This window comes from Pezoporus wallicus, unplaced genomic scaffold (assembly GCF_028554395.1).
Source record: "Pezoporus wallicus isolate ANWC-B61680 ecotype Strahan unplaced genomic scaffold, APGP_CSIRO_Pwel_v1 contig_11493, whole genome shotgun sequence".
Taxonomy (NCBI): domain Eukaryota; kingdom Metazoa; phylum Chordata; class Aves; order Psittaciformes; family Psittacidae; genus Pezoporus; species Pezoporus wallicus.
Genome location: NW_026635895.1, coordinates 663488 through 678387, shown reverse-complemented (window position 1 = coordinate 678387; position 14900 = coordinate 663488). Strand labels below are relative to the sequence as shown.

Here is a 14900-nt window from a genome sequence, read left to right as displayed (position 1 = left end):
CGGGTCTCTGGGTCAGAGCCCTCTCGCTCGGGGTTTCACGGCTTCAGCCCATGGCTGTTTTGGGTACTGCGTGCACCCCACAGTTGCAAACTGGGCGGGTGACCAGCAAGAGGGTAGGACCTCAGCCGGTGATAACCTTCATGCAGTGAGGGGAGCTGGAGCCGATAAGTTTGTAAGGGTTGTCATTGGGAAGAACAGCAGATAAAGTGTAAGTCCCACCTGATTTCTCCAAGACAGAAGCTTTTTTTTTTTTTTTGTATTAAAGATAATAATAATATTAAATATAGATCTCATTCATACAGTGTATGAGTAGGATCACCAGTTAGACATTTGTCCACAAGGACCAATTTTTTAAAAACCCTGATTTTTTTCATGTGTTATACCCAGATAAGTCTAGTAAATGTCTGCTCTTTTCCGATATTTGATAAACACTTGATGTTTTAAGCTTAAATATTAGATGCTTGTATACTAATGTGTTGTTGTAGTAAAGTGAAATTTCCTTGATATATATTTATTAAAATGACCAAAATTAATTTTATTTTACATCTCCAACGGCTACTGGGTCCTTTCCCCCCCGTTCCCCTCCCTCACCCAAGGAAATGCCATTAAATCAGACTGCTCCCCGCAGTTGACTCTGCACCTCAAGCTGAGTCCAGGATGGAGCTCAGCCTTCTCGGGGCTGCAGGAGCCCTTAGGGCAGTCTGAAGGAGAAGCACCAGACTTTGCTGTGGGCTTGCATGTACGGCCAAGGAGAACGCTTGCCCAGATGCTCTCCGAACCACCAGCCAGCTAACACCTGGGGGGCTGAAAGCTTTTTGACCTTAAGGGGCTTCTTGGTCTTCAAGATCAAGCCTGCACACATAACCATTGCAGAGTCTTCCGGGCTGGATTTGTACCAGCTGAAGCGATGGATCAGTGTAACTCTTTGTCTACGCTGGCCTCTCTAATAGCTTCTTTAGTTCCGGGGACACCTAGAGTTAACGTGTTACAGTTCTGGACAGTCCTATTGATTGCTCTCAGGGTCAGTAAGGGATGAAGTGTCATCTAATGAAGGTTGGCCTACGAAGGATGAGTGGTCTTTCGTGGCTTTCTCTGGATCCCGCCTCGCAAAATAATAGTGAATACTGAAAGCAGATGTGTTGGACTTGGGAGTCCGCTGAGTTATCCTGTTTGCTTCAGAAGAGACAGAGGGATTTTGTGTTAGAGCTGGAAACACTCTTGTGCAATTGCCAGAAATGCAACAGACCTTGACAGGATGTCCAACGTGGGCTAGGCTGAATGTACTTCATGGTTTTCATTTGATTTATGGCATGTGAACAGCCTAAACCTGTCAGGCCTTTTCCCCGTTGCACACCCCAGTACTTTCTGGTAGTATCACAAGTTTTCAAGAAATAGATTATTGTAATGCCTTTCATCCGTAGGTCCCACGTGTAAATGCTAAATGGATGCTCCTAAACTCGATCCTGGCCTACCTGCCTGGGATAACTGGACAGAAGAGCTTCTCTCTAGGGAGATCGCTTTACTCTTTGTCATAAGATACTTTGCTCCTGTGGCGTAAGACTGAAGAGCTGTGCCGTTCAGCAGACTAATAGTGGTACTTCAATCATACGTGGAAAACAGCAATAGAAAGGAGATGTTTCTGTTGTCAGGTCTGTTTTACTCTCACTAGGAACAGAAGCATTGTTTTACCCTCAGGATCACTTGCCACCGGGTAATACGGAAATGCATAGTTCACTTGACTTAGAATCATAGAATGCTTGGGGTTGGGAAGGACCTTAAGATCACCTAGCTCCTAATCCCAGCGTAAAAAAATCATGTCCCCTTTTCAAAACAAGCCGCAGAGTGTCATTGTGCTTCACGTATAGTCAATACTTTGGGGTAAAAATTGACTTTTTTTACTGGATTAGCTAATCTGTTGAAACAGCTTAACACGGTTACTCAAGCATCCCAGCACTGAAACAGCCTGAGCTGGCGCCGCTTCGCAGTGCCAGCGCTGCAGCTGGCTCCGCAGGCGAAAGAGGCAGGCGGAGCCGCAGCAGTGAGGCGCTGCTTTCAGGCCCGGAGGTGTTACACCCCAAGGCAAAGCTGTGCTGAAGAGGCTGCTTCTTTTTTCACCTTTCATCTTCCTGTGTGCCCTCCCTCCTCCTCTCACACCTCTCACCTACGGCCCGCCCTTTTGCCTCCGGGGCGGTCGGCTGGGTACCACCGCCTCTTGGGTTTGCTCAGGGGAAGCAGGGAGCTGGTTCGGAGGTGCAGCATGAGCTAAAGGAAGGTATAAAGACACTAACCAGGGTGCAGGGTGTCTGGGCTGCTCCGTGGCCACGCTGGCGGCCCGTGCTGGTTGTGATCCATTCGCCTAAATGGCCTTTCCAGCTGGCAGTAGCTCAGACCGCTGCCGGGGTAGTGATGCAGCGATTAAAGAGCTATGGCCAAAGCGGAGATGTGAAGGTGATCTCTAGCCTGTGTTTTGACTTCCCTGAGATAAAGACTGTAGCCAGAGGCGCAGCAAATGCAATTGTTGCTTACTCGTGTGCCAGGAACCTTGATAAAAGAAGTTTCTTAAGTTTTTATCACAGAAAGAGCCAGTCAGTCACCTCAGAAAAAGGTTTAAACAGTTGTGGGATGAAGGATTTCATCTGCTGTTTCACTCAGTGAATGCAGCTCTCACGTGGAAGCGTCCCAAAGGGACCCCGTTCCTTGCCTGTCTCCTGTTTTGCAGCTTCCAATAAAGGGGCTGCCTCTGCTGTCTGGAGGTGACCTCTGGGGCTCCTCAGTACTGCTATGAGTGTTTCTGCAGCTGCACAAAGCACCCCAGAGGCTTTTCCTGGCAGGCTGTGCAGAGCCTGCTGAAAGATGCTAGCCAGGGAAGTGCTGCAGAGGACCTCGCTGGAAACGCCGGGAGATGTGAATCTTCCGCCAGGCATCCCATGTAACAGCCAAGCCGCTCAGTCACGACTGCTTGGAATACACAGTGATTTCCTGTGTTCTTTCAGTCTCACTTTAACTCCTCTGACAGATGGGGAAAGATGACTAAACCCAGGGAGTTTACAAGGGTTCGTCTTGGGCTGTTTGCAAACTGTCTCTGGGAGGTCCATTTTCTCTAATGTAAACACAGCCGTGGCAGGGTGCCCAGCGCCTCTGCAGCAGTTCATCCTGCTCAGCTCAAGGCTGCTAATATGGGGTGTACACTGGGGAACGCAAACCGGCCCCGGGGCTGAGCGGGGTTAGGCTGAGACCTTCGCTCCTATGGGCTCTCCGCAGAGAGCAGGAAACAAGCAGCTGTGGCTGTTAAGAGCAGGCTGAATTCACCATTCGGGGGCAGGGGGCCTGGGGTCAGGTGTGGAAGGTTAGATTAAGCTCTAGGGGAGCGCCCATGTGAAAACAGTTGGCCTGTTAATTGCTCTCCCTAGTCTTTAAATCGTAGCAGGGAATTAAGCCCACCTTGGGGAAGGTGGGGTTTTAGTTCCTCAGCTTTGCAGAAGCCGTGCGGGCTGCGTGGTGTGTGGAGGCTTCTCTCCAGATCCAGCCAAAAGTCCAGGTAGGCAAGTGCTTTAACTTATTTTAATCTCTGTGTTCAATCTCCCCTGCTGAGGAACGCGGGCAGCGAGAGGAGAAGTCAGAGGAAGGAGGTAAACGGTCTGTCTGCTCAGGGGCACTCTGTTTAGTGCTGTCTCCTGCAGTGGTACTTTCCCTGTGGAATACCCCACTGGGCTCCTCTTTCTGTACTGTGTGCTGTATCTTCATCCTGAAGCAGCTAAGGGCTCTGGTTGCTGCAAAGGAGGTCGGTGGAGTGGCAGTGGTTGGTGGCCGTGCCTTCTCCATGAGAAAGTGGTCCGTAGTTATCGTGGCTGCATGTCTCCATCGGTTGGAAGGTGAAGCACAGCATTGCTTGCCCTTTCTCCCACCTGCCTTGTATTTCCAATTCAGCACTTTCACTTGTAACCTGCGTCTGGGCTCCAGTGCTCTCTGGCAGTTTGCTGGCTGATGTTTCAGAAACACTCTGCAGCTGGGTGATGGGCAGTGAGACCCTTGCAGTGAATGAGAGGGTGCTGTGCCCCTGAGTTTAGGACAAGTTGTGCCTGCTTGTACCAGCTGACCACCCACAGCTTTGGTTATTGTTGGTTTTGCCTTTCCCTCTTGTCTTAGTTTTTAATCAGGACAAGTTTCATATGGCAATCCCCCTCCTCCACCCCATACAGCATGGGACCAGCTGCTCCGTATTTACCCCTTTAGGAAGGGAGAGACTCTGTTAGTTGGAGTGGAGCAGCAGATCATTTTCTAATCTAGTTTAATTCCTCAATTCCAAGATGGTGCCTGTCTCTCCGTATATGTGTAAGTTTTGTGCTTTATTCCTTCAGCAACCCTAAAATCCCTTGTATGCTTTTATTGCCTCCATCCATTGCTGCTCTCAGGGTGAAATCCTCTGTACTTATCCTGTGAGTAGGCTCCACCTACTAGCCGCATCCTCTTAGCCATATAGCTGCCATGGGGCCGTTTATTCCTTTGAACAAAGTAGTGTGGTTTTGGCTTAAAATGCAGTTGTCCTTCATATTACAAATCATCAGACAGTGCGCATACATCATGTGTTGCTACCCTGCACGTGTAATGTACTACTAGTAGTATGCTTGCCTCAAATTCAAGGAATTAAATCCTCAAATCTCACCAAGTATGACCAAAGGGACCTGTGTTTCTCAATTTCTATCGATACTGTCATTGTTATTAACCTGAAAATACAGCTTGACTGATTTTTAGATCTTGAGCAGCTCGCATTTTACCTGCTGGCGCTGCGTACCTGTTATTCCTTCTTTGACCCCTTCTTCTGTGTGACAGATTGGATTCTGGTTTATTAATCAGTACAATAAAGGCAAATTTCCTTTTGTGTTTGGTATGGGAAGTTACGAAGCGTTAGCACACTCCTGGCTTGTACCTTCATCGAAGAATTGCTGCGATACTGAAACTTCAGAATAACCTGTATCATCATCACAGTCACGAAGAAAATCTTTAACTATGGACAGGGCAGAAGGCACCGTCAGACCATTTTCCTTAGTCTGCATGTGGGCTGAGACGGGGATTTTTATTGTATGAACTTATCCCTGCACTGAAAGCACCCCTTTGCTAGTTCTGATGCTTAAAGATGAGAGTGTAGTGTCAGCTTTGGAGGTCTTTCGGTAGTGACCATTATAAACAAGGTGTTCAGCTAGCGAGCTTGCCCCGTGTTCCTAGTGGTCCTGTGAGCCTTTCCAGCTGCCAGAGCTCCCTTTTTCCTTTGGTATTTTTTCATATGCTATCCATAACATATTTTTCTAGGCTCTAGAAAGAAACACAGGGGCAAGACAAGCCCTCTTTTAACCTCAGATCAACATAAATAATCGAAAGGCAAGCCGGGCAGTAATTTCAGTCTTTGAATTTTGAATACATGAAACCCTTTTTTTTTTTTATTACTGTTATTTGGGAGCTTAATTTCCCTTTAAATAATGCAGGCGCACCGTTTTCTGGCTGTCAGGAGGATGACACCAGCACGCTAACAACCCTTGGTGCTCACACGGCGCTCCCCCGGCGGGTGCCGCAATCAGAGCCTCGGCAGAGCCTCTGAGGTTCGACTGGATGGATGTTTCCCCACACTGCTTCGGCTTTCCCCCCTTTGCCCACAAGTGCCGAGAAGATGCATGTGGAGGGGGAGGGGACCCGAGAGGAGAATGTAAATCATGGCAACCTGACTGTCAAGAGGGTATCGCTTTTTGATTCCTAGCTTGCGCTCCCCGTGGCGGTGGAGCTGCGGTATGGGGCTGTTTTGTTTTACCTCTGGGCTCGGTTTGCAGGTGCCGGCAGAGCCGCAGCCCCTGGGGCACAGACGTAAGGGACCTCGCAGCAGAAAGGGTTTGTTCCCCCTGGCACTCGCTGCGGGAGCAGCTGGGAGGAAGAAATCATTAGCATCACAAAGAGCTATGTTCTAGTGTTGCATTGTACGTTTTGAGCTTTCAGATACCTTCACACGTTGCGTTGCGTGTTGCATAAAGCTGAATTCCAGCTAGAACCGGGGAAACACGAAGTAAAATGAAAATAAATAGGAAACAGTTTGAATAGTCTGATGGCAAACACAAATGCACAGCGTCGGCAGCGCAGGCATGCTGTAAGCGCAGGCAGCTACACCCAGGGGCCGGGGGCCATCGGCGTGGCCACCTGGCGTGCAGAGGGAGCGTGGTTCTCCTGGCTGGCAGGAAGGTCCGAGTGGGATGCGGGGTGAATCCTTCCCGCTGTACAGGAGCGGATGGATGGAGGGTGCGAGACTTGTGGGCTTGGAACAGCAGCCGGACGGCCCCTCTCGGCCCCAGCCGTGGGCAGTGGGTTACCAAGGAGAGAGCTGTGGGTGCAAGCACTTAATGGTTCGCTCTGCTTTCATCACTAACAAACGGCTAAGCTGCGCTGGGGGAGCATGAATGGTTTGTGCAAGAGGTTACAACACCCCCCCTCCCCCCCCCAGGAAGCTTCTCTCCCTGCCTGGGTCCCTTCCCATGGGAGCGCCCGGGGATGGGGTGCTCCTCTGCCACCTTGCTCGCAGCCACGGGTGCTCCTGCCCTGCGGCAGAGGCCAGACGGAGCCTGCAGTGGCCTGTGGCGTTTGCTAACCCCGCTCCCTGCGCTGGCTTGCGTGAAATAAGCTGCTTTGTGCCTGCCCACTCACTGCAGCATACCTCCCTCCTCCCGCCGCCCCTCTTTTGTCTGGTTTTTGGCTGAGGAAAATTACCCACCCCAGGAGTTAAGGGAAGTGCAGAGAATGAGGTAGAAGGAGAAAAAAATATCCCAGGGAAGGTGTTTCAAAGCTGATCCTCCCCCGAGTCCCTGGTCTGTCAGACGTGCTTGCAGCACACAGCTGCACCACGCTGTCAGAAAGAGGGATTTAAAAATCTAACCTGTGTATGCAGCTCTTTCTCTTGCTCCCTTGGATTGAGAGTCCCTGGCAAGGCAGGAGCATAAATCCCAGTTTAGGAGGTTAGATCTCTGAGCCCTGCAGGCAGTCTGTACCGCAGTGGGGAGCTGTGTGAGCTCTGTCATCCACGGTGGTGGTGGTGGTTTCTGCTAAACCTGAATATTCTTCACCCAGGTATCTGTATTCAGCACAACCTCATCAAGTAGGGAGATGCAAATTGGGGCTGTTCAGCCTGGAGCAGAGAAGCTGCACGGAGACCTCAGAGCAGCTTCCAGTGTCTGAAGGGGGGGCTGCAAGGATGCTGGAGAGGGACTCTTCATCAGGGACTGCAGTGACAGGACAAGGGGTGATGGGTTCAGACTGAAACAGGGCGAGTTCAGGTTAGATCTAAGGCAGAAGCTCTTCCCTGTGAGGGTGCTGAGGCGTTGGCACAGGGTGCCCAGGGAAGCTGTGGCTGCCCCATCCCTGGCAGTGTTCAAGGCCAGGTTGGACACAGGGGCTTGAGTGACATTGTCTGGTGTGAGGTGTCCCTGCCCGTGGCATGGGGTGGAACTGGATGATCTTAAGGTCCTTTCCAACCCTAAACCAGGCTGGGATTCTATGATAAGTTGAGCAAAAAGCATGGAAGATCCTAGTGCTCTGTCCTGGTTGTACACGGGATAGGAAGGCTGCTAAGCCTCAAGCAGAGAGAATTTTGGGGGAAGAGCTGGGGGTTGGCTTTGAGGAAGGACAAAACCAGGGCGTTACAGTAACATGTTATGGTTCTTAAATGGCAGTTTTAGGAAGCCGTGACACGTAAAGAGTTCCGAAAATCACAACAGTGTGTAGGCTTTATGCCTCTCACAGTTATAATAAGATTTATCAGAGCAACATTTGTCAAAACTGATGACTTTTTATACTTGAAGCACACTGCCATTGTGTTGTGCTTTCCTTCACAAGTTAACGTCGGAAACGGGAGTTGTTGTTGAAAGAGATCAGTGAGGAAAAATTACCCAGATCCAGCCTTTTGTTTACTTGGTGCACTTGACAGCCCCCGAACACAGGCAGGTTCTCTCCTTGCCGTGCAGTCTGTCAGTCACTGTTCTGACGTTTGTCTGAGCCCTTCCTGTAGCACTGGAGAAAACAGGACTGGTTTTCATAAGGAAAACATGGCCACGGAAACACAAAGAGTGCCGACCCATTCAGCGGTAGGGAGTGTTATTGGGTGATGCTTGACAGTAATTCGTTTCAGAGGGCAGGAAAAAAAAAGAGGCTTAAACAGGCTGTTTCTTTTAAGAGCAGAGCAGGCTTATGTGCTGCCTCAGAGCACAGCCCAGCACATGAGCACAGATGAAGTTCAAACAAGTGAGAATCTGGGGTAAGCTCCCTGCAGGTTTGGGAGCGTGAGGCAGTGCCAGCCCACAGGGCTTCAGTCCTGCCCTCCCAGGGCACAGCGCAGACCCTGAGGCAGTCTCCTCTGTCCATAGTAAATACACGGTGGTGAGATCCTGTAAGTGTGGTGAATCAGGGCTACGAGGACGCTCAGGGGCTGCAGCACCTCCCGTATGGAGACAGGCTGAGAACATTGGGGCTGTTCAGCCTGGAGGAGAGAAGCTGCGTGGAGACCTCAGAGCAGCTTCCAGTGTCTGAAGGGGGCTACAAGGATGCTGGGGAGGGACGAGGGACTCTTCATCAGGGACTGCAGTGATAGGACAAGGGGTGATGGGTTCAGACTGAAACAGGGCAAGTTCAGGTTAGATCTAAGGCAGAAGCTCTTCCCTGTGAGGGTGCTGAGGTGCTGGCACAGGGTGCCCAAGGAAGTGGTAAATGCCCCATCCCTGGCAGTGTTCAAGGCCAGGTTGGACACAGGGGCTTGGAGCAAGCTGCTCTAGTGGAAGGGGTCCCTGCCCGTGGCAGGGCTTGGAACTGGGTGATCTTATGGTCCTTTCCACCCCATTCTGCATTCTGTGGTATGCCCCACCTGTGAGAAATCTTTCCTAGGCTCTCCAATGGCACTTACCTGGGGCTTGGAGAGGCACCATCAGGGCTGTTCCCTCTGAGCCTGTTTCTGTCACTTCAGCAAATGGGTTGTTCCTTTCTGTAATAACCATACGGCTTCACCAACTCTGTTGCCAGTGTCCGTGTTCTAAAGCTTGCACTACTTCCATGGGGAAACAGGCTCTACAACTTCTCTTGTCCTCATTTCACTCTTTGATCAAAAATGTGATGAATTTAAGCAAAACATGCCCGGCTAGGCAGGTAATCCACCCTGGTGCACCTCCAGGGAGATCAGTAACCCAGCACGGGGGCAGCCCCCTGAGCAAGGGTGGGTCAGCGATCTGCTGGGCCACGTACCATACCAGGACACCCATGGAGTTGTTATTTCCTTCTCCTCCCAGAGATGAACAGAAGAAACAGGGATTGAGCAGGATTGGAAAGGTCTGGGGGTCAGCGAGAGCAGCTGGCTGCAGGGCTTTTAAACCCTTGATGCTTGCCAGACCCACTGTGCTTCCTTCAGGCCGGTATTACAGAGGTCTGTAAGACATAACCTGAGAACTGGGTGAAGATTAGGGAGATGGGAGAGTTCTCTGTGCGGGCTTTGTGAAGGTGTGTCTGTGTGCAGCTTCTGACACCTATGGGGGGTGGCAGATGTGCGGAGCTGTTTGGTGACAGCCGGATCTGCAGTGTGAAGGACCTCCATGCATCTGGCTGTCCTTGCGTTTGTCCTGCGACCCGACTTACCTGGGACATGCAGATTCTGCTCGAGAGCTGTGCTCCTGTTGGAGTGGGCCTTAACTGGGGAAGAAACAGCTGCCTTATGGCTCTCATATGGTACAAGAAGAGCCGCAGTCATGCTGAGGCTCCCAGAAGCACAGCATCCAAAGTAGCTGCTCCTGCAGGAAGATGCATCTTGGGTGCAGCCCTCTGCTGCAGGTGACCCCATGGGTCAGCCCTCTGCTCCTGTGCCTTTGTACCTGGGGAACTGGAGGTGATTTGGTGGTGTCTGCCCTAGAGCCTCAACTCTTTTTCTTAGGTTTTTGTTTCTTTGCATCAACGCTGCTTTGTCTCCAGCTCTTTCAAACCCTGCATCGTTGGACAAGAAACGCTGCCAGATCCTCTGCTTTGAAGCACAGGAGAAACACCTCCATCATTTCCCTAGCCAGTGCCAGAGTATGCTACGGTGCGTGCCCCGATCCTGCTTTGGGGAATCACTTAGAGCTGTTCCTGTTTTGACAGAGCTCATTTACCTCTCCCCAACTGCTGTAATCTCTTCAGAGTGCAATTCAAGTTGTTAATAGGAGTACCTTCCTAAAGAATTTACATATGCAAATTCCCAGTCTGAACTTTGCTACAGCAAAGTCTGTGTGGCTGGGATATATTTCTTTTCTTTTGAGGCCACCTCTGTGCTCCATACCCTCCGCTACCTGCTCTGAGCTGCTTTCCCGCGAGCTGGAAGTTGTGAGCGGTGAGTCTAATTTCACCCTTCAGTGAGCAGGGAATTCAGAAGTGCTGGGATCACCACCAGCCGCTCCCACGTGTGATAGCTCTTGGAGCTAAAGCTCCGTGTGTACGCTGTCGTTTGGGGGAACGTGAAACCTCTCTGAAGCAGGGCGCCTGCAGGCAGCGGTAGGCTCTGTTTGGTGTGCCGGAGGGAGGCTGGGTGTAGCTTGTTGGAGGACACACGTGTGTGCACGCATTCACTGGGCTGTTTCCTGGAGCTCTGGTCTTGTTCTGTCTTGTCTCTGGGGCTCTTTAAAGCAAGGGTCATTAGGACTGTTCGCGCTGGCATTTGTTCATCCCACATCCTTCTCTGTATTAGACAATGTCTACCTTATAATGTTTGATCCTGATCCAGCAGAAAATATTCCATTAACGTGACTTGAAGAGAGGGATATATTTTTCCCAGCCTCAGCCTGTGGAGTTAGTTGCAGTGTGCTGCTCCTCTATGCTAAGACTGAATCAAACTTCCCTTCATCAGCACCAGCTTGTGGCACTTTACTCCTACACCCAGGACCTAGGTTATAGGAACTGACTTGGGGCCATCCGTGTGGTCTCGGGTCGAGCCCACATCTGTCTCCTGTCGTACTTAGCTGCCAGAAACAGTTCTCTCCAGAAACCCTTTCTTCTATCTTTACATATTATTAATTGGTGGGTCCTGCTCTCTGTCGTGCTGGCACCTCATGAAGAGTCAAAAGCAGGAGCAGGAGATGATATGATGAGTCAAACCACAGAAATTCAATGTCATCTGTCCAAAGAAAGACTGGATCGCTTTAGTGGAGGTTGGAAAGGGCTTAGCGTACATGGAAGTATGCTGTTTGCTCCCTGCTGATCTTGATCATGGGAGATGATGGCAAACAGAGAAATAGATGTGGATTTACCAAGTGACATAAGGGCGGAAAACTTGAGGGCACCAGTGGGGGAAAAGGATCATTTAAGATGGCTCTTAGGCATAGAACGGTGCAAGGTGAAATTAAATACCAAGTGAATATCAGCAAGATCTGCTGGAGTGTGGAACAGCCTCCAGAAAGAAACTGGGAGAGCCTTTGCTTAAGCCACTCAAAACTAGCCTGAACAAGGTGCTGGGATGGATATGCTGCAGAGAGCAGCTCTGCAACTGCCATAGGGCTGCAATGATCTAATAGCTCTTTCCCACCTTTAATCTCTGTGATCCCGCAGTTAATCATCACATGTTCATTGTGAAATCTCTGCTCAGACCATTTGTTAAGCCTCTATGTAACTAGTGAAACTTTATATTCTCTAGAGGAGGATAAACCTAGGGGGTTTAATCCAAAATTATGCCGCCAGTGGGCTTGGAGCCATGATTTTACAGGCAGAAGTTTGGATCTGGGACCGAACTTTGTATCTCTGAAAGGGGCAGACCTGAAACGCAGCTCTTCTTTGTTTCTGCCTTGTGCTGCTGTAGGGAACTGCTGCCAAGAGACAGAGATAGTGAATCAGAGACGGGTCCTTTTCCAGAGCAGTGACAGTGACTAGCAATTGCAAATAGCTTTGGACCTCTTGAATGCAAGGGTGTGAATGGGGCCTGGGTTTTCCTTGCACTATTTTGCCGCGCAGCCTCCCCTACCATTTCTTTACAATTACAGAGGTTGGAACTTGGATGCTATGAAGACAGAGGTGGCCAAAAGAGAATCCAGGCGGTTTGCATGATAAAGCCGTCTTCCTGGAGCTACAGGAAGCACTTCCTCTGGTTTGTGAGCTGCAAAGCATTGAGGTGCATGGGGCAGCTGCAGTCCAGACATTTGTTGTTGTCACTCTGGAAGATGATCGTAGATCTGTTAGCAACCCCCTGGCACTATGTAGGCTTGCACAGCACAGCAATGACTTCTACATCACCCTGCTAGCTGTAAACTTAAGAGTATTCCAGAAATAACAGTGAATTTTGGGCTGTGCTGTGTTGCTCTTCCTCAGGTGTGGAGCATGTGCAAAGGAAAGCAAATAGCTCGGGTGTCCTCCCCCCGATCAAAGGCTCGTTGCTGGATGGTGTCTGTAAATTGGAGAATGGGGTGATGGCAAAAGGGCCACCGACAATGGCCTGGAAGGACACAGATGTGGGAGAGAAATGTGCTGTAACTGGGTCATGGGCCGAAACTCTTATTTCTCTGAAATCTGCTGCCTCCCTCCTCTGAATATAGTCATGGACAAGCAGCTTCTCATCACCCTTCCCGCTTCCCTCCTTCATTTCACCACCAGTATCACATCACTCCTCCTTTGCTTTTCTTTAAGCTGGTCTTCTCCCTGGCAGTGCTTTTCCATACCTATGGGACAGTCCTTGTGCAGCCACAGGGGCAGAGAGGCCTGCCCTGTTCCTACCTTAACCACAACTTCCTGAAGATTTTTATTAGGTATTCGCTTTTCCTTGCCAGATTACCAGAGGGACCTGACAGACAAACAAGGTAACTCTGACTCGCCTTGTGAACTCAGTATTCCGTGTTCACTACCTGCAGCTCAGCTAACAGAAGTCAGGTTTTTGCACCAGTTAATGCTCCTACTTCTTTTTCTGAGCTTTCTGCGGTGAAGATGACAGGATATGGTTCAAAAATGCACTAATGTCTCTGTGATATTTTGGATGCGGATTAGTACACATTAGGAACTTGAGCAATTCCTGGGTATGAATAGATGGGCTTCTCGTGGGATTTTTTGCTGTGTCAAGCATGGGAAGCAGGCGGAGCTGGAGGAACAGGAAGGAAGCAGTTTTGCTTACAAAGACTGTCATTCCGAGTTTGGCTGTTTGGTTTTTGGTCTTACCCAGAGCCTTCTTCATGCTCTGAAGTTTGCGTGTGGATTCTGTATGCGTGCTCCTTTTCTTCCCAGAGTTGCTTTTGGGGTGCAAAGGGGGAGGTTTGGAGGAGCTAAGGCAGTTGGGTCTTGGGAGACAGCGCAATGATGGTAATACTGTCCACCCTCCCCAGCCCCTGGCTCATTGCTGGTGGCTCCAGGGGAAGAAGCAGCATTTGCTTATCCATGGCTTGCTTTAGGAGTGGGACCGCATATCATTCTGCAGATCAGCTGATAAAAGTCTAGACAGAAGCCCTGCAAAAAGAGAAGAAGAAAAGAGCTTTGCCTTACGCAGCCTTAATGATAGCCCAGAACACTTACAGGGGAGGTCAGACAACCCATAAAAAAACCCACAGCTCAGTTATGCCTCCGAATAAAGTAAACTGAGATCAGCAATAAAGCAGCTTTTATGCAAGTTGGGAGGATGCTGTAACATGCCAGGGTGTTTTGGTAGTAGTGCCTTTCAGGGCTGTGTTATGGCAAGTTACGTTTTGCATGGGCTATGTCCGGAGGTGATCTTCCTTTTGCACTTCTTCTTTTGCCATTAATAATTTGTCTGCTGCATGCAGCCATGGGGCAGAGGCGGTTTCTGTGCTTGCCTGGCATTCCTAAGCAGTGGAGTTGGAAGTCAGGCTAAAGGAGTCCTAAGGAGGAAGAGCAGAGGAGTGTGTTAGGGTAGTAGTGCTGCGTCTGCCAACAGATTCACTGGTTAGCAAAAGTTATGAGCTGAACCCCACCCCGGTACTTTATCTGAGCTTTCTCAGTGGCCCCAGAAGGGGATGTCTTTTCACCATCTTTCCTGTTACGCTGAGGATTGCTGATGGGTGAGGGTGCTGAGGCGCTGGCGCACGGTGCCCAGAGAAGTGGTGAACGCTCCATCCCTGGCAGTGTTCAAGGCCAGGTTGGACCTGGTCTAGTGTGAGGTGTCCCTGCCCCTGGCAGGGGGTTGGAACTGGGTGATCTTAAGGTCCTTTCCAGCCCTAACGATCCCATAATCCTATGATCTGTGCCTTTTCTCATTGCTTTCATGATCCTTCCCTTCAGTGGACTTTTCCTGGACTGCTTCAATAAAGACACAGTCCCGGTTAAGAACCGTTCCTGGTTAGGAGGCAGGGATTGCCTTTCCCTCGCACATAACCAGCGTCCAAACCCACAGATTCAACCTCCTGAAGAGCACGCTTTGAAGCAGGGCTCTGTGTCCACGGCAGCGCTCAGGTAACGGCCCGATTCATCAGGAGGCATCATGAGTACCTGGCGTCAGGGAAAATCTGCTCTCTTCTTATCCTTCTCTCTCTTCTTTCTTTGCTGGGATTGCAGTGGGTACCCAGGAGTGATCTTAGTTCAGCTCCTCAACAGGTCTGGGGGAGAAAATGGGGTGAAGAAAAATAACCTCATGGGTCAGGATAAAGACAGGACATCACTTACTAGTGACTCTTACAGGCAAAGCGAGCTCAGCTTGGGGAAAACTAACCTATAACCAATTAAAATAGATTGGCTAGTGAGAAAACAGCACCTTCCTTCCCTCCTCCTTTTCAGGCACAGCTTCCCTCCCAACCCCTTTACCTCTTCCCCTCCCAAGCAGAGCAGGGGCTGGGGAATGGGGGTTGCGGTCAGTCCATGACGGTTCCTGTTTGGTGCTCCTTTCTCCTCACGCTGTTCCCTGCTCCAGCATGGGGTCCTCTTTGGGAGCTGCAGTC

General features: G+C 50.2%; 1 long non-coding RNA gene across 1 annotated transcript in view; it reads right to left on the bottom strand.

Moving 5' to 3' along the window:
- Window positions 1-8769, bottom strand: part of LOC130593409 (uncharacterized) — a 139114-nt gene extending 130345 nt beyond the window's left edge. The window contains exon 1 of the long non-coding RNA XR_008970801.1: window positions 8607-8769. This is a non-coding gene — a long non-coding RNA (uncharacterized LOC130593409). The remainder of the gene's footprint in view (window positions 1-8606) is intronic.
- Window positions 8770-14900: the final 6131 nt, after the last annotated feature.